Below are 18,842 nucleotides of genomic sequence, written 5' to 3' on the forward strand. Positions count from 1 at the left end.
CTCTGTTGCACTGCAGTGTATTTTGCAGCCTTACCATCTTTTTTTATCGCATTGAAAACCTCCTATTGCTAATATTCCTTTGCCAGTAGTGTATAACTTGGTAATATTTGAGAGGTAGTTTCATCTCCTTGGAATTTGACTTTCGAAAAATCCGTTTGCCAAAAATAAGCTTTTTACGTCAAGCAGTTTAAGCAGAATCGTGGTTAAGAAATTACCCAACTTTTTGGAACACCCTGTATGATTTTTTAAAAAATTTCAAAATATGTAAAAAAAGACAAATAAATTATGCTTGTCCAAGCGTTTTCCCGAAAGACTAACCGTTTTTTAAATAACAAATGTTGTAATATTTGAGGGGTGTTTTCGCCCTCTTGGAATTTGAGATTCAAGAAACCCCTCCTTATCGAACCTCTACACCCCACAGTCAATCCGTTTGCCAAAAATCTGCTATAAACGTCAAGCAGTTTAAGCAGAATCGTGATTACTCAGTGGTCATATTTTATGAAACACCCTGTATAAATTTATAAAAAATCTTAAAATATGTAAAACAACAAAATAAAATATACCTGTTTCAGAGTTTTTCCGAAAAACTCACCAGTTTTTAAATAAAAAATATTTTAATATTTGAGGGATAGTTTCGCCCCCTTAGAATTCGAGTTTCGAAAAATTCCTTCTTATCGAACCTCTACACCCTAAAGTCAATCTGTTTTCCAAAAAATCAGCTTTTTACGTCAAGCGCTTTAAGCAGGATCGTGATTAATCAATGACCATATTTTTCGAAACACCCTGTATACATTTTTAAAAAATCTTAAAATATGTAAAAAAACTAAATAAAATATACGTGTTTAAGCGTTTTTTCGGAAACTTGGCCGTTTTTTAAATAAAAAATATTGTAATAGTTGATAACCTCTACAGCCTAGAATCAACCTGTATGCCAAAATTGAGCTTCTTACGTTGAGTGGTTTAAGCAGGATCGTGATTAATCAGTATGTCACTCACTTAACGATTTTATACAGGGTGTTTCAAAACAAATGCGAAAAACTTCAGGGGGTGATTCCTTGTTCAAAATAAAGGGTAGTTTGCTTCATAAACGTTGGGTCAAAAGTCAACCATTAGGGAGATATCGCGGTACAAAGATGGCGGAAAAATAATGTTTTTATTTTTTATCTTGAAAACGAAAGAGATAGACTAATAAAATTTTATGGAAGCATTACTGTTATGAAAACACACTTTCTGATAATTTTTTCACTTTTTTAAAATGAGTGGAAAGGGTTGAAATAAACTACCCCTATCGTTCTTGTTAACGAAATTTAAAGAAAAATCTTATCAAACACATGCAAAAAAATTAATTTGGATAGTTTAGTTTCTTTAGAAACATTTTTATCTCTTGTATTTTTTTGATAAAACTCACCGATTTGAAATTAAAAAATAAAATGTAAAGCATTACATGCCAGGACAAAAAACATTTTCTGACAAAGAATCTAGTGGGCTGCTGTAATTTTTTTTAGGAAAACATCTAGTCGGCCGCTGTTACTTTTTAGGATGTTCCTAATATTATTTTATTTGACATTACTCTACTGCAATACGTTATTATCTAGATGATTATTATTATCGTTATTATCACTAGATTCTTAATCTAAAAATGTTTTTTGTCCTGACGTGTAATGCTTTACATTTTATTTTTTAATTTCAAATCGGTGAGTTTTATCAAAGAAACACAAGAGATAAAAAAGTTTCTAAACAAACTAAACTATCCAAACTAAAGCACTTGCATGTGTTTGATAAGATTTTTCTTTAAATTTCGTTAACAAGAATGATAGGGGTAGTTTATTTCAACCCCTTCCAATCATTTTAAAAAAGTGAAAAAATTACCAGAAAGTGTGTTCTCATAACAGTAATGCTTCCATAAAATTTCATTAGTTTATCTCTTTTCGTTTTCAAGATAAAAAATAAAAACATTATTTTTCCGCCATCTTTGTACCGCGATATCTCCCTAATGGTTGACTTTTGACCCAACGTTTATAAAGCAAACTACCCTTTATTTTAAACAAGGAATCACCCCCTAAAGTTTTTCGCATTTGTTTTGAAACACCCTGTATATTAGTATAGATTGACACAACGTTTCGGTCAGAAGGATCACTGACCGTTATCAAGTGTAAACTCGTTGTGTTAATCAAAAATAAATAAAGACAACGGAAGTCCGAAATTTTTATGTAGTTTCAATACCTGTAGAATAAAATCATAAAATTTATTCGCTATAATTTCAATATATTACAAACTCCTCGTTATTTTTTAAGATTTATTCTCTACTAAAACGAAATGTTATTGTCGTTATTCTGGATTTTCCTCAGTTCTTAGCTTCTTATTTATGGAAAGTGGTCGTAAATTTAAAAATGGGACTGGTGGAAATCCTTTTTTCTAGATCCTCGCGCCGGAAAATATTCCGTACTTCAACTAGCGCGAGGGAGAGCCTCCCTAATTTATCACTTCAATGTTCTCGCCTCTGTTTTTACTACCAAATTCTCATTTAACTTAGGCGAAATAATTAAAAATAAATCCCGCAACAACTGAGCCTCATATCTTTCTATTAAACTCCTTTGGAACGATCTCAAGAAATTTTATATTCTTCTTTTTTGATCTCGAAAAATCCCTTTTCTTATACAAGGCAAATCCAGAGATAAAAGACTGTTGTTTTAATAAATCAATATCAGAAAGGAGAATATTTATTTTGTTAATTTCTTCAGCGAACCAGATTATTTAAATATCAAATTACCTACCTAATAAAACTAAAGCAATAATTCAAAACAATTCAAACATAACCTAAAATAAAAGATCTCGCCGGCCGGCTCCGGTTGTCAAATACCCGCACATGCCCATTTAAGCAATTTTTAAACGTTATCAGAGGTTATTTAGAAAGAGCGCTTGGTGTAATTGATCCGCAAATTACGTCAGGCGGTAACGTTATTAGCGGGTGTTGCGTTGACTCGCGCATATCGTAACCATGATAAGGTACGCGTAAACATGGTACAAAGAATACAAGGTATGATCGATAGCGGCTCCAATTTCGTTCAGTTCGCGCATACGGCGCATACCACCTGTGACGTCACTAGGAAAATAATGAATAAATAAAAAATAAAGAAAGTTGACAGGAGATCTGCATTTTTGGGGTTATGGTTAAGAATTGTTTATTTTTAAGACTTTTTAGTTCGTTTAATTTAATAATTACTAAAACCAGCAGTTCCAAAATATATTTAAAAATAATAATTATCTATTAACATGGATTTGGACGATAATAGGTAAAAATACTAAATTTATTTCTATATTCGGTATAAAATTGTTTATTAGGTTTTTAGTTTGCGATGTTTATGGTAAATAATTTTCATTTTTATTGCCTCTGAATTCACATGAGGACAGAGATGAGGATATCTATGGAAAAGTAACCACAAGAGGAATTGTTACATCATTTAAAAATGTTGGGAAGTTTATTGTTTCCCATCGAAAAGTAGAAAATGCCAATGCAGATGAACGTATTGTAATTGTGATAGAAGTAATTCCAAGGGTGAAGTTTATTATAATTAGTGGAAGTAATACCAAGGGTGAAGTTTATTATAATTAATGGAAGTAATACCAAGGGTGAAGTTTATTATAATTAGTGACCTGTGCTTCTTTTTATATGTAGATGTTTCTGGTTTTGAGAATAAATCGGTTGAACGACACCCAAAATTTAAAGGAAGTATTTGCATACCCAGAATATGCCCATCAAGGGTTATATAGCTCAAATTTCCTTTAATGGTAGGCAATTATTCAATGCAAATTAACTTTTTAAGTGACTGAAATATTAAATAGTTTACAGCCCGATACATTTCAAAAAGTAGAATATTATTTTATATTAAATGAGGTATTGTACTAACAATCAATTTATATTAATAACGGAGATTAAAAAATAACAGAATAAATAGTTCTTTTTTTTATACTACAAAAATAAACTATAGAATACAACAGTATTTAAAAAATAAATAAAAAGTGATGTTCCGGCCGAGATTCGAACTCCGGTCTCTCGCTTCCTAGCCCGACTCCTTATGCACTGCTCCACAGTAACTTGCTTAGCGATAATTCAATGACGGTATATAAACAAAAAAAACAGGTTTATAACAATATCTTGACGATTTGAACTGGCGCGCGGAGCGTGCTGACCAATAGCGCCTGTTATCACCTGTGACGTAGCGACCAACCTGCGCAATATCATACCTTGTATTCTTTGTACCATGCGCGTAAATATTGGATGACGCTATTCGGTTTTCCGATATCTCTCTAATAACTGTGTCGGTCAGGCGCTGTGCACAATTTTAGAGGCCATAAGTGGGCGTGCTATGTGCGCAAACTAGTCACCTACCTAGTGCCCGATTCCGAAAATTGGAGCCACGAAAAATAATAAAGAAAAAACAAAGATTATAATCCGGTGCTTTTATGCTTAGGCGTTAAAACCACTTTTTTATAATATCAATCAGGTCACGAAAAGTAATACCTTTGTGGCGTTTGAGAAAAAAAATTGCTGACAAAAACAAAACAAAAGGAATTGATCATTATTTCTCTAAATTTACAGAATAAACTCCAGATAAAAATGTAAATATCTTAACGTATTTTCTGTTAAGAAGAGACACAGTAAAATTTCAATTCACTAAAGCGGTTTCTTAGAGAGTTAAGCAGATTGTTTTTCTTGAGGCTTTGGGGAGGTTTTTAAAAGGTTTTCAGTCTAAACTCGTTATATATTTTAATTTCCTCCTCTTTTTTCTTCTTTGTCCTTCGCAGTCCCGGGAGACAGTCGAAAATATTAATTCTATTGTAGCATTAGAAGTTATAAAAAAATGATGGAATGTTTTTTTATTCCAGATATCTCGATTCCAGATATTCGATTCCAGATCCAAAAAAATCGATTCCAGATATCTCGAAAACCAATACTCGTAGCGGTTTTTACTAAGAGACGTTTTTACGTAAAAAACGTCGTAAATGTATATTTTTTTACTCAGTAGTTTTACACGGACGAAAAGTTGTTACTCTTCAAACCAGTTAAAAAATATGTAGGTGGCGCCCTCTACTAGTAGGAGTCATATTGACATCAAAAGGACTTATTTGTTTTATATCAGTGTCCAATCTATCTCTAGTAAGTGACATTAGTCTATGGCCACAGCAATGTGGTGGGCAACCAGGAAGCAGACCGACTCGCCAAACCAGGTGGATGACACTTCTTATGGGAGAACTAGCAATGGTTGAAAACTTGACTACAAGCGATTTTCTAGGAATCTTCCTTACCGATAAATTATTGACAAGAGTGACAGATAAAACCTTGACGTTCTTTCAGTATTCCAGTTCATCTCTTTTTCTTTCTAAAGTGTGCGTTGAAAGGAGACAAAAACAATTTTTGGTGACCCATAATTTGTTATTCGAACACCACTTTTCTCCTTGTCGGGTCGTTGACGTTGACTTGTCGCCATTTTATTTCTTTTGTTTACACGCTGCATTTTGCTTTGCAAATTTAATACATAAATTATTTAGGCAAATATAGGTTTTTAATAAAACTCCTCGGACTAACGTGTAGGTAAGTGTTGATAATTTTTTTTTTCATCTTAACATGCTCATTGTCGTTCTCCTGATTTTAGGTGACAGAAAAGGATCATCAAATCAAATTGAATTTTATATTTTCCTACCTATTTATCCTTCTTAAATATCAACGAGATGAGCCATCGGAAGAAAGGGACCATAGTACAAAACAGAAAGGTGATCTTTTTTCTTTCCACTTCGGATATTGAAATTATTATATACTGTAGTCGTGTTCGGCATTATGCTCTGAGAAATATAGATAAACAAAGAACAACAGATATAAAGCATCCCAGAGGAAAAGAGAGGCAATACCTGTATGTACTCTCTGATATTTGTGAAAGTTACAGCAAAGTATTGTTGTAAATGTCATCTTTTTGATCAACCTGAAAACTTCGAGCAAAAATATGACACTTTCAACAATACCCTGACAGATATCAGAGATGATACAGGTTTTTCCCCTCTTTTCCCCTGGAATACTTTTAATTTATTATTCTTTGTTTATCTAGATTTCTCAGAGCACTATGAACGAACTCAGCTTGCATGTTTAAAATAATCGTCCAGTTGGCTTAAAAATGATGATCGAAGACATTTCCCATATAATTTTACTTTCAAAATTATGATATATCTTTTATTTCTAAGCCATCTATGATGCCATTTTTTTCAGTTTTGTTATAACTAATTTTGTCTCTTGATCTACTTGTAACATTATTCTTTTCATTTTATTAATTTATTGTGGTGAAATTAATTTCTGTTGTATATTTGATATTGATATTAAACATATTTTTAAAAAATGGTGTATTTTTTGTGTTTTTGTGTGTCATAATTAAAAATAAATGAAGAAATAAAAATTTTTATTTTTTTTAAATTTCCCGCCATGCGTGACAATTTAGTCCGTAGTTCCTACAAGCGAATTTGGGGCCGCTAGTAGCAGTAGACTTGTCAACAGTGTCAAATTTAAACGTCAATTTCACTTTCCAATATTTAGCAAGGCGCTCGCACTTCTTCTTGTGTATGTGTTTTGTGCGCCAAACCAAAGAGGGGGCCAGGGGAGACGCCGTAGCAGATGACCCACCACTTGTAACGATCAACACACTAAAGGAAGCTATATGAACTGCCATCAACGCCAAGCAGCAAGAGACGTGGCCATAGTTTGGTACAACAATACAGGGGTATCGCAATGGGCCCAAAGCTTCCGAGTGAGGGATCAAACATGATCCCAAACCCCAGCAACCTAACCTAACCAGGCCTAAAAACGGTTTTATGTTATAGTGTTTTGTTATACATATGTTATACTTAACTTTTAACTTCTTCCACTAATTTCGAGGTTCTGAATGAAGCACTAATATTCTTATTCCCAATTATTCAAAACAAGGAACAAGAACGCTGTGTATCAGCAGCTTCATGTTCATTTTATTTACTTGCTCCTGGAATATCGAAACAAAACAGAGATTGAATTAAAATTCAACCTGCCTATTCGCGATTCCAATAAAAAATGTGGGGGATTTTTGTTCAGCGCAGAATAAAATACATCGTCGGAATACACATCTGCTCCTGAAATTTCACGACGTGCCTCTTTTTTATTTAAATTTCCATTTTGTCCACATTTATAAAGAAAAACACATGAAACGATTCAGTTACAGAAGTCGTAGCCCTTACATTTTGTTTTAATTCATTTTGTTAGGAAAAATATCTGTGATTGAATATATTGAGCTTACATCGTTATGTATGAAACAAAATTGTTTTCAATTTAATAACCACTTTTTTGAACAGCGGGAAGGTACACCAATGGGTAATCCATTGTCTCGATTTTTGGCTAATTTATTCATGAGCAGGTTTGAACAAGGGCGTAGATAAGGGGGGGGGGGGTACTGGGGGACAGTACCCCCCCCTGACGCTTGACGAGATACGAGAATTGAAATAGTCATTGACTATGCAAGGATTTTTTTTAATTAATATCCGACATATAAGAACACTTTGTATGATTTTAATTATGTTGATTTATCGTTTATAATATGTTCGACCTAATTAAAAGCACACAAAGTGTTCTTATTGGCCAGGACAGATCAGTGGGGTTAACTCTAATCAATATCCATAGAGATATTGAAATAAATGTTGATGCTGTTATTGATAGGTTTTCCAAACAGCGTACTAGAAAACTTGATTTTGTTTTGTAGTTTTATTTATAGTTTATAGTTTTTATAGTTTTTTTTTGATAGTTTAGAGTTTTTTATTTATAGTTTATAGAAAATTAACTAATAAACGTCGTTGTTTCATTTTTGTTTATGTTATTTACAAATCTATATTTTAATTTTTGTGTTATGTTTTTATATCTTTTTGAAGACAAAAAAATCGCCGTCGTTTTAATTCGACAAAAAAATTCCGACGGTGATTTTTTTTGCGACTTAATCATAGTACCACCCCCATAGCATACACCTATCTACGCCCCTGGGTTTGAAGTGGAGGCTGAGAATCAGTTTGAGTATTTTCCAAGAGTATGGTTTAGGTATGTGGATGATATTTTTGCTGTTTTTGATACACATTCAGACACCATAGATAATTTTATTTCTAAGTTAAATAATCGTTTTCCTTCTATTAAATTTACACATGAAATTGAGAACAACGACAGTTATTAGAACAACGTATTAGTTATTAGAAATACTAATAATTGCCTGGAATTTGATATCTATACGAAAAATACGACCACACGCAGATATATTCCTAATGAATCACATCATAGTGTTGAACATAAAATGGCTAGTTTAAATTTCTTAGTTCATAGATTACTTAGTTTCCAAGGAAAGATATGAAATAGAAAGAGATTACATTAGGAATGTAGCTGAGTGTAATGGATATTCTCCTTCACTAGTTGATAAATTAATTAGAAAACGTAGATATAGGTTAATGATTTCTGAAAATTCGACTTTTCAAGTGGAGAAAGATACGTCTAAATATTTTTCGATACCGTTTCATAGAGAGTTATCCCGTGGTCTAAAAGGAATTTTTAAGAATGTCAATTATAAACTTGTGTATAGTGCTAATAATAAATTACAACAATTATTAGGTAATCCAAAGGATAAAACACCTCCACTGGAAAGGTCGGGTATTTATGAAATTTCTTGTAAAGATTGTAATCAGAAATATGTTGGGCAAACTAGAAGATCAATATTAACTAGATTTAAAGAACATTTAGCTCAGATAAGATATGGTAGACCGGACAAATCTTGCGTTGCCGAACATATTGTTGATAAAGAACATAGTATAGATCTTAATAATTTAAAATTAATTAACAAGTCTCAAATTACAGGCAATTAGATGCATATGAAAGCATCAGAATTAATAAATGTAAAGATAGTATGAACAGAGACAACGGTACAATTCCTTCAAGTTCTTTGTTCCTACTACTCTAGTGGCGGAAATCTAACTGTTACGCTCAGTGGGCTCTGACTCGGTTGGCTAGATTTTGCCACGCCCACTCGGTGCCCACTGAGCGAGTATATAAACGCTCAACTTGTAGATTGTACTTTAGTTTATAATCATCTGCTGATGATGCTAACATGGTTAGCGAAACGCGCGTCCAGTATAAAAGTAAAAGTGTTTTGGTGTATTGTGGTGATTTAGTGTTTTTATTTTGCTAAATTATGGCTTCTTTTATGCCTTCCTGCTATGCCGATGTAGTATACGCAAAAATCAATCATATCAAAATTGAATCAATAAGATTGAAAAAGGAGTTCCACCTATCCAAAATTATTTTGTTTGTTTCTTTTAAGATTTTGAAAAGCTAATATTTTAATGAGTGTGAATTTAAAAATACATCTCCTAAATAAAGTCGCTTAATACCACACGATCGAAAAAAAAACGGCGTCAGAGACGGCTGGGGAATGACGATCGTTGATAATTTTGACGAGGTTAAGCCCTAGACGTCATTTGCTTAGCCAGTACCCGTCTTTGTTTTTTAATGGTGATGCTTAATGCCAGTTAGCCTTGAGAAGGTTGTTATTTATTTTTATATTGAGTAAAAATTGTTTTAAAATGGTGTGGTTTAAAATTCGAGAAAAAAATATTATTTGTATGTCTAGAAGGATTATATTCTTTGTATAATCTTTCAATAATCAGCGTTAGAATTGTTGAAGTTTTATGTCAATTTTTAGTAAATGACGTGCAGACATTGACATCGCTAAAATTATTATCCATAGTCATCCCCAGCTGTCTTTAACGCCGATTTTTTTTCGATCATACGGTATAATAAAAATATTGTAAGATCCATACGGGAACAGCCGATGCCGCCTTGTGCAGAGCTCTCGAATAATCTTTTCTTAACCATCCGAAAAGCAATTTATGATGTGCTCAATCTATGCCCGAGAAGAAAAGATTAGTCAAATTTCCATAGAATGGTATTTTCCGGTAATATTGAATTTTATTAAATTTGAAAATATGATAAAATCTGCTCTGATTTTTACATCAGTGTGTTAGAGAGTGAAAAAAATTGATTAAACTTACCAATGCCACAGCCTCGCCCACAACAATAAAATTATTAGATTTTGATATAGGTTACAACATTTTTTTTAGATTAATTTCCAGTTTCTTTCATTATGTTTATTAAGGATGATTATTTCTTCATGATTATTTACAATTACCATACTGAAGTAACATGTATAGTGCTCATATTTTTTTTAAATTTACAGATTATGGAGAATGTATATTACGAATTCTCATTTAAAGAAATATCTAACAACGGATTAAAAAGCGAAACACCAACTAAAATTTTAATTCATGTATTTTAATGATACGCTATGCAGTATAAGCAGTGATGGCGCGTGTTTTAATTTGGGGGTGTACACAATCTTAGAAAAAAAATGCTACACTATACCACAGATTAGGTATCCTATAAGTATACAGATAAAAATCTTGTCCCTAATTCGTGGTACGAAAATTGTTTTTTATGACGATGTGCAAACGAGTCAAATTTCCTGTGCGCAAAAATAAACTCGCGTAAAATAAAAATAAACAGCGTAATAGAGAGATATCGCTAAACCGAATAGCGTGCATGGACGTTAATAAGGCCAGGTGTTATTTCCTTTACGTGAGGTGGTTTGGCGTCCGCTATTTAAACTTAACCTAACTTTGAATTTAAAACTTTGAAATTGTTTTGTTTACTAGGTATTTTAAAACTAAAGGGCTAAAGTGCTTATTTCCAGTGCTTTATTGTTCAACGTCTGCCAATGGGTTTAGGGCAACAAGCAACAAATTCTCTTAGAAGGGCTAAGTCGTCATCTGCTGTAAACCTAAGCCTCTTTATAGGTTCTTAGTATTGGAAGAGGTGGAATCCATATTTTAAGCCATATTTATTTAATTAAAACTAATCCCAGCTAATTAAATATCAAATTACCTAATAAAACTAAATTCAAAACAATTCAAACATAACCTAAAATAAAAGATCTCGCCGGCCGGCTCCGGTTGTCAAATACCCGCACATGCCCATTTAAGCAATTTTTAAACGTTATCAGAGGTTATTTAGAAAGAGCGCCTGGCGTAATTGATCCGCAAATTACGTCAGGCGGTAACGTTATTAGCGGGTGTTGCGTTAAAAATTGACTCGCGCATATCGTAACCATGATAAGGTACGCGTAAATACTGCATGACGCTATTCGGTTTTCCGATATCTCTCTAATAACTGTGCCGGTCAGGCGCTGTGCACAATTTTAGAGGCCATAAGTGGGCGTGCTATGTGCGCAAACTAGTAACCTACCTAGTGCCCGATTCCGAAAATTGAAACCACGAAAAACAATAAAGAAAAAACAAAGATTATAATCTGTATAATCTGTGACTATACCAACATTGAAAAATTACTTTTTTGAACTATCAAATTGTTAATTTTAAAGCGGCAAATTAAATCATGTAATTTTATTAAAAAACAAAAACTCCGTCGGATAAAATCTATTGACTTTATATATTGCATGCTAATGTTAATTTTGTAGTTCCTGAAATCAGAAGTCCCAATCCGACGCTGATAATTCCAACCGTGAGCTGCAAGTGCACGAATTGCATGTGCACACGGGCCAGCTTAATACATCGAGCGTCGCTAGAGTGTCGCGGGAAAGAAAGGGTGCGGACGGCAAAGGTTTGACCAATTAGATCTAATATTCCGATGAGCAGTGAACGAAGCGATCAGGCGACGCGGTAGAATAAGTCTGATGAAAGATGACAACACGCGTGGAATTGGCACCTTACGCATATTCAGCATATTTTAAAGATTGAGAGAGTTTTATTTAGATAATAATAGATAGATTTAAGCTTTGTGCGTATCGGTCAATATCGATAGAGGCCGTAAATATATAATCTAAAATTCCTCCCATAGAACTGCAAATAATAGAAAGACTTGAAGCTTATGACGGTATTGCAAAAGATGAAGCCCGAAAGAACCTAGTGAAACGCTGGCAGCAAAAATGGGACAACGGAAAGTATGGACGCTGGGCATACAAGCTTATCCCAGACATTGGATAAAGTGGCTAGCTAAGCACTTTCACGGGTGTCACAGACACGGGTATTTTACTGTTTGACCAGCGGATCTGAAGCTACGGAAGGAATGCGAGAAAAATCGATATTGCCACGTTTATCTATAAAATAGCAAATTTGCCAGACATGAACTATAAATTTAATATGCTTTTATTATATATAATGTGTTTAGCATATATTCTGACGTATATTACTAAGAAATTTTAACGTAGTTCATATTGTTCGATATGTTTTATTTAATAACTTATTTCTTTCATTCTGTATAATCTGCTTATTATGAAAGTTGAAGATTTTTCAACGATATCATTGCCAAACCGGCATCGCCGCGCATGGCCGCCTATTCATCGAACATGATTGGCGAGAGTACGTCACAAGATTTGTTACCACGCGGTTGCCATGGCTTTTACGCCTTTCCTATTCGCTTGCTTTATCCCCAACTTCACGGTCTCTTCTGAAAAGAGTAGGAATATTGAATACTATTGAAATATCCAGTGGCGGTGTCATTTTTTTGATCATTATTACTTTATTTCATTATTTTATACCGGTTATCCTAAACTTTATTCCTATATTTTTAGTATATTTGATAGTTAAGTTGTGTTTTATTGTTTTGTTATCTTGTTATAATGTTTTTCGTTCGTAGTTTTTAATTATTAATATCAAGTTTGATCGTATATTTGTGTTTTAAAACGAATAAATTTGTTAAGGGTAAGACGCTACATAGTCAGACAAGAGAAATAATAGCTAATTTATATAGGTAAGTTAATAATAACGTGGATGAAATCTCATTTGGTGTATTTCCTTGTGTTCATAATAGGGTTTGCGATGAAGAAGCTACAGAGAGTTCGCTTGAGTTGCCGCTTAAACGTAAACTTGAGCGGATATTTCTTTATACCGGAGTTAGCGTATCGGCTATAAAAAAATTCACACAGAAGATAAAAAAAAGGCTGAAAACTAACCCCGATAAAATGATATCCTCTCTGGAAAGAAACGACCACGTGAGACTGCTGTCGAAAAGCTCAACGACTTTTTCGAAGTGGTCAGGAATTTGATAAATAGATTTTATCTCGAATTCAAACTCGTCCCCACAATTAGAAAGCTTTTGCAAAAATTGCAGGAAGAATCGAATTTTCCTTTTGCAGGGAAACGCTTAGGGGGTTATTAAAATCAAATGAATTTTTTTGGCGTAAATGTTAAAATAACAGATAAATATTAATGGAGCGGCCCATTATATTGCAGAGAGAGATATAAATATATATACGCGAAATTCGAAAATATAGCCAAGTATTATCTATTTGGATGTAACATATGGGTAGACAATGACCTAACCTTTAAAAACTGCTGGCGGAGCGATACCATATCTGGTGTAATAGGCAATATCAGATCTACTGATGAGTAAAATTATGTTTTGTTTGCGCTTCCAAAGTTAACTATTTTCAAGATTTTTTTTTTCTGGAAATAGTTATATCTAAAATTATGTATTATAGAAAAAAATATAGTTAGTACAGATATATAAATAAATATACCTCAAGACTCAGTCTTGATCATCTGCTGATGGCAGACATGGTTAGCGAAACGTGCGTCCAGCGTAAAATTAAAACTGTTTTGGTGTATTGTACTGATTTAGTGTTTTATTTTGCTGTGTAACACCAAAGGTTCCAACCCCCAGCTGTAATTATTTCTTCTATTATATTAACAACACAATAATATAATGATTCAAAATATTTAAGGGAGCTTTAATAAAAGCTTTTAGTGTTTATCTGCTAACTCAACAGTAACGATTCAAACAGCATAAAGTTTTTGAAAAAAAAAATATTAATCTGAGTATTATATTTATGATACATATTATTTTCATATAACACCGTACGCCCACGCCTATTTTATGAATGAAATTGGGCGTGTTTTGTTTACAACTGCGTTCCCCTGCCGATACCCCGTAGCTACAGATCCGTTGGTCACACTATAGACAGCATATCTACAAACGAAAAAGATCCGTAAAAATAAATCTTATTTTTACGATAGGAACCTCCTCACGAGAGACGGCACATGCTTTTTTCAACGCCCTGTATAAGAAATTCGAAATTTTAATTTCAAGTCTATGACGAATCTAGTAATTAATAGAATTAATGAAAGAATGATAAAATTGAATTTAGGGATTTCTCAAAACGACACATTAAAATTGACATTGACACTGAGTATAAGCCATAGAATAAGCTGTGGTATAAGAATGCTGGAGAACGCTTTGGTTTAAATATTTAACAAAATATAACGGTAATTTACCGTGTCACAAATTTATTATTAAATTGTATATTTGCCACCCACACGACATAAGACAGCTGCTGTTAAAGTTGCACGGCATTTAACAAGGGGGAGTATGCTTTAACGGATATTGTACGAACGTAATTACAAAAGGTTTAACGAGTTAAAAATTTTGGGTCATAGAAATTTACTTTCCTGTTGTAAACAAAACAAATTAAAGCTTTATTAAAGCTATTTACGTATTAATTATTAACCATGTAATTACTCAAAATATAAAATGTGTACCTATAATAAATTAAAAATTGAAGTATAATAAAAAAATATTGGGACTAATTAATTATGCATTGTGCTATAATCAAATAAACGTTTTTCGGTGTTTATTGTATCTAAATATTTATTGCTTTGAGAATACTCAGGCATTTTAGGATATTAATTGTGAACGCACATTAAAACTTTACTTTAGATATTAGCTTATTCTACTAACTGACAATCATAAGACGAGAAATGAAATCGAAATCAGGCTATGATTTTGACTAGTAGTGGGAACTATCGAATGAATATTATCGAAACATTCGATAGTTGCAATTCATTCGAATAATTCGATAGCTAGTGCGAAAACATTCGTCGAAAAAAACTATTCGAATAAAAATTATTGAATAGATGCGTCATCTGCCTTGAAATATTGTATTCTAGTAATTCGGCAGCAAAAACCATTCATTTATAAAATTCATTCATTTATCAAATTCATTTATTCGTCAGGATCGATTTTAATAAAATATAAACTGGATTTTAGTTGGCGTCCGGCGACGTAGGTTTCTTTCCTAGAAACCCGACAGCGGTCGGTGGCAATGCTATGAAAGAAGCCGGCATCTTTGATTTTTTGCGGAGTCAAATAAAGATTATTTTTTTTATTGAGGTGCTATAGTATTTATACAGAAAATATATTATGAAGGGCGCTGTTGCCATATATTCGTATTAGTTGGTATTAGCAAAGAATATTATTCTTTAGCATTAGTTAGTTAGGGATAGTATGTCTATATATGTTTTGCATTTTTTTATTAATATATTCTGTTGTTACACTGCAATAATACTTTTTATTTTGGATGTAGGAAAATGATTTTTAATGTTTTTAAGCAAAGACTGGTTTAATAAATTGATAAAATTTTTATTTTATCTTTTTATTTAGTTTGATAAAATAACAGTAATAATTTGTTATACCTATTAACAACAAAATTTACAATCATTTAATAATATAAACATTTTTTTTAAGTAGTAGCAAAATATAAACAACAAATAGAAGTCAAAAGTATTTATATTAGATCCTATTTAAAAATAATATAGTCTCTATGTCGCAACGTTGGTTTATTAAATAATAATAATTAGAGAACTAATTTTATATTACTTTTTATTACTTTATATTACTATTTAAAAATAATATATTTACTTTTGCTGGCATTTACTTTAAAAAATAAATGAAATATTTCTTCGCAAAAAACCACATGTAAGAGAATTAGCATAAAGAAAATACAAACATTGTTAACTTTTTTTTAAATTGGCACGTGTAAAACTTTCAATTTAATTTTCTCACCCCAAAATTTGAGTTCGATAACCCCATTTACTTAACCACATTACTTAAATATGATTATTAAGTTCAACTAATTCATATTGTTAAAACATCTAAAATACAAATATGTATTTTTAAAATTAATTGTAAGTTCATCTCAGCTCTCTTAAAAATTTCTACTTTTCAAAATTTCCGATTAAAAAAAATGCAATCTAACCTAACCATAATATACCATATAAAATTAAATAATTGAAAGATCGGGCTACGGAAAATCACACAAATTTTCGGAAAAATTTTGACCACTTCGCACACAATCGTCAATTAAAAAAAAACTACTATTTTAGTATTTTAAATATTTTAATAAACGCAAAAATAGCATAGTATTATTTACAAGGCGAAGTTATAAAAATTTGGAAGAACTAATAATGCACTGACGCACACAAAAATCAAACGAATACTAAATTTCATTTATCAAAAGCATTCGATAGTCGTGGCGCAACGATAACCATTTAGTCGCACGGCGAGGTTGTCACATATGCTTTAGTTTACAAATGAATGAATGATTTTATTCGAATAAAACCATTCGATAGTTGAAATCATTCATTCAGTAACCATTCGATAGTCTAATTCATTCGATAGTTCCCATCGCTAGTTTTGACATGTAAATAGTGTAATGAACCGAATATCAAACCATCCGAACTATTTTAAATGTCATTCCAAAATTTCCAATATATTTTTAAATTGTTTTATTTGATACTCTATAAAAATATAAACATTTTATTTTTTAGATTTCATTATGCTTGATTTTTCATTAATTTTTAGATTTTATGAAACGTTTGAATTAAAATAAAAAAAAAACATTTAGATATGAATATTAATATTGTTTTAATTCGTCTTTGTATTTAAAATTCCATATATACCATACTGGGCGTTTTTCAAAAGTGGTCCACCCCTATAACATTTTTATTCTTTTAGATATATAAAAAATGAGATTTCGTATGTTATAATATAAATAATAAATATAATATATATTATATAATAATAATAATACATATTATGTACATGACATAAATCAGGATTGATTGACGTATTCAATTAGCTTCGGTCACTTAGTAATACGTCAATTAGTAATCTCGATTTATGTCACATACTGACATACTAAATCTGTTTTTTATGTAAAAATCAATATAAAAGTTATAGAAGTGAGCCACTTTTGAACAACACCCAGTATAACCCAAGTAATGTCTAGATTTTTTTATGATTATGCTAAGATGCAAAGTACAAGATATTTAAAAAATATATTTTGCATCGATTTTTGCCTATCCAAAAATATAAACAGGGCGAGTCATAAATATGTGCACATATTTTCAGGTATGCCAGATCTGGATAAAAGAATCATACTTTTTATTGGTCGTTTTTCAAATAGATCCAAGGTCCAAAATACCTAGGTGAGTTAATTAACTTTGAATTAAATAAAAAATTAAATAAAACAAATAGAGGCACGTATACTACTGCCACTTTGACTGATTTTGATGTTATTACAAATTTTGTTGCAAATATTATTCCTAATCTTAAATTGAAAACCGCGTTTCGCTAGCTACTGTAATTTTGGAGTTACGATTTTTTAAAATTTTTAACCCCCTCCCATACCACCTTACCAACCCCCCACCCCCACCAAAAACTAATGGCACACTAATGGTCAGATTCTCGGATGCCACAATATTATGGCAAAAAAAATATTGTGCGAAATTTGGTTAAACTCGCTTTAGCGGTTTTTGAGTTAACGTGTTACAGACGGACAGACACCATGAAAATATTTTGTATTTAGGTCATTTATGACCCAAATAACTAATTTGGAGTGAAATTAAAAAAAAATCCGATCTTAATAGCCGGCTAAAAAATGCTTAAATTCTGAGAATCACATTCTGTTCCTTTTAGTTTTTAAAAATTTCCAAAAAGTTTTCCTAAATATACAAAATTTTCTATTTCTTGCAAAAAAAACACAGACATCCCTAAAAATAAGTGTCTACTTATTTAAGACCCTGTATATAATTAGATATCAATCAATTTAAACTGGAAAGAAGGAGGAGAAAAAATATTAATATTTATACAAACAATTATTAATTACCTACTACAAAATATTTATAAAAACAGTAACAATAATTTAACCAGATATAAATAAAACTTTGTTGTTCATTTTTTAAATCAGAATTAATGCCCTGTTTTCAGTTAAAAGTAATAAAAACTAAATTTTTCAATAAGATTTATAGAGAATAATCCAATTAAAATACTAAAAGTAACTTTTTACCTATTAAGAGAACTACTTAACGCATACCAACAACAAAACAAGTTATTTTACTAAAAATATTTGTTGTTAGAATTATTAATATTAACCTCTGTTTACATCTACTTCCCTTCCAAAAAATACCATGAATACCAACAGATACATTTAATATCTACACAACAAAAAAAAATTTAATTTTTTTACATACCGCCAACTTCAAATAACATCACTTTCAAACAGACCCGGTATATCTTTCTTTGTATTCTCGAAACCACCACGAATTCGAAGTAAGAAAAAATTTCGAAAATATTCACAAATAACCTGCACGATACCAATTCCGAGAAAAAGGGATTTTTTAAGTGAATGCCACGAAAAACGGCCGTATTCAACTTCCGCCTAGGGTCGGTCGTATCGGACGCCGCAAGACCCTTGTTTGGTACAAGTGCCACCCTTCAGGTTGTTCAGTCGGCGCCGCACTGTTGGATAGCGGCCGGCGCGCCAGATGATATACCCCATTCGAGCGGGGTGGGTTTGTTAGTATCCAACCCTGGCTCAGCCGAAATCCACGCAGTAGTGCGCGGGCAAACGATCAAATTCAATTATTTACCGGGCGAAAATTGGTCTGCGTAA

At 32.0% G+C, this 18,842-nt stretch overlaps 1 protein-coding gene across 6 annotated transcripts in view; it reads right to left on the reverse strand.

The window, feature by feature from the left end:
• Window positions 1-18,842, reverse strand: part of LOC115886095 (apoptosis-stimulating of p53 protein 1) — a 451,411-nt gene that overhangs the window by 89,275 nt on the left and 343,294 nt on the right. The window contains exon 1 of one of the 6 annotated variants that reach the window (XM_030905145.1): window positions 18,421-18,697. The exons of 4 other annotated variants lie outside the window; for them this stretch is intronic. The gene's annotated coding sequence lies outside the window, so the exon portion shown is untranslated. Of the gene's footprint in view, window positions 1-18,420; window positions 18,698-18,842 lie in introns of those variants that run through there. One more of the 6 variants, XM_030905149.1, reaches the window with a different exon arrangement.

This window comes from Sitophilus oryzae, unplaced genomic scaffold (genome assembly GCF_002938485.1).
Source record: "Sitophilus oryzae breed Bouriz unplaced genomic scaffold, Soryzae_2.0 scaffold_467_pilon_pilon, whole genome shotgun sequence".
NCBI classification, from domain to species: Eukaryota; Metazoa; Arthropoda; class Insecta; order Coleoptera; family Curculionidae; genus Sitophilus; species Sitophilus oryzae.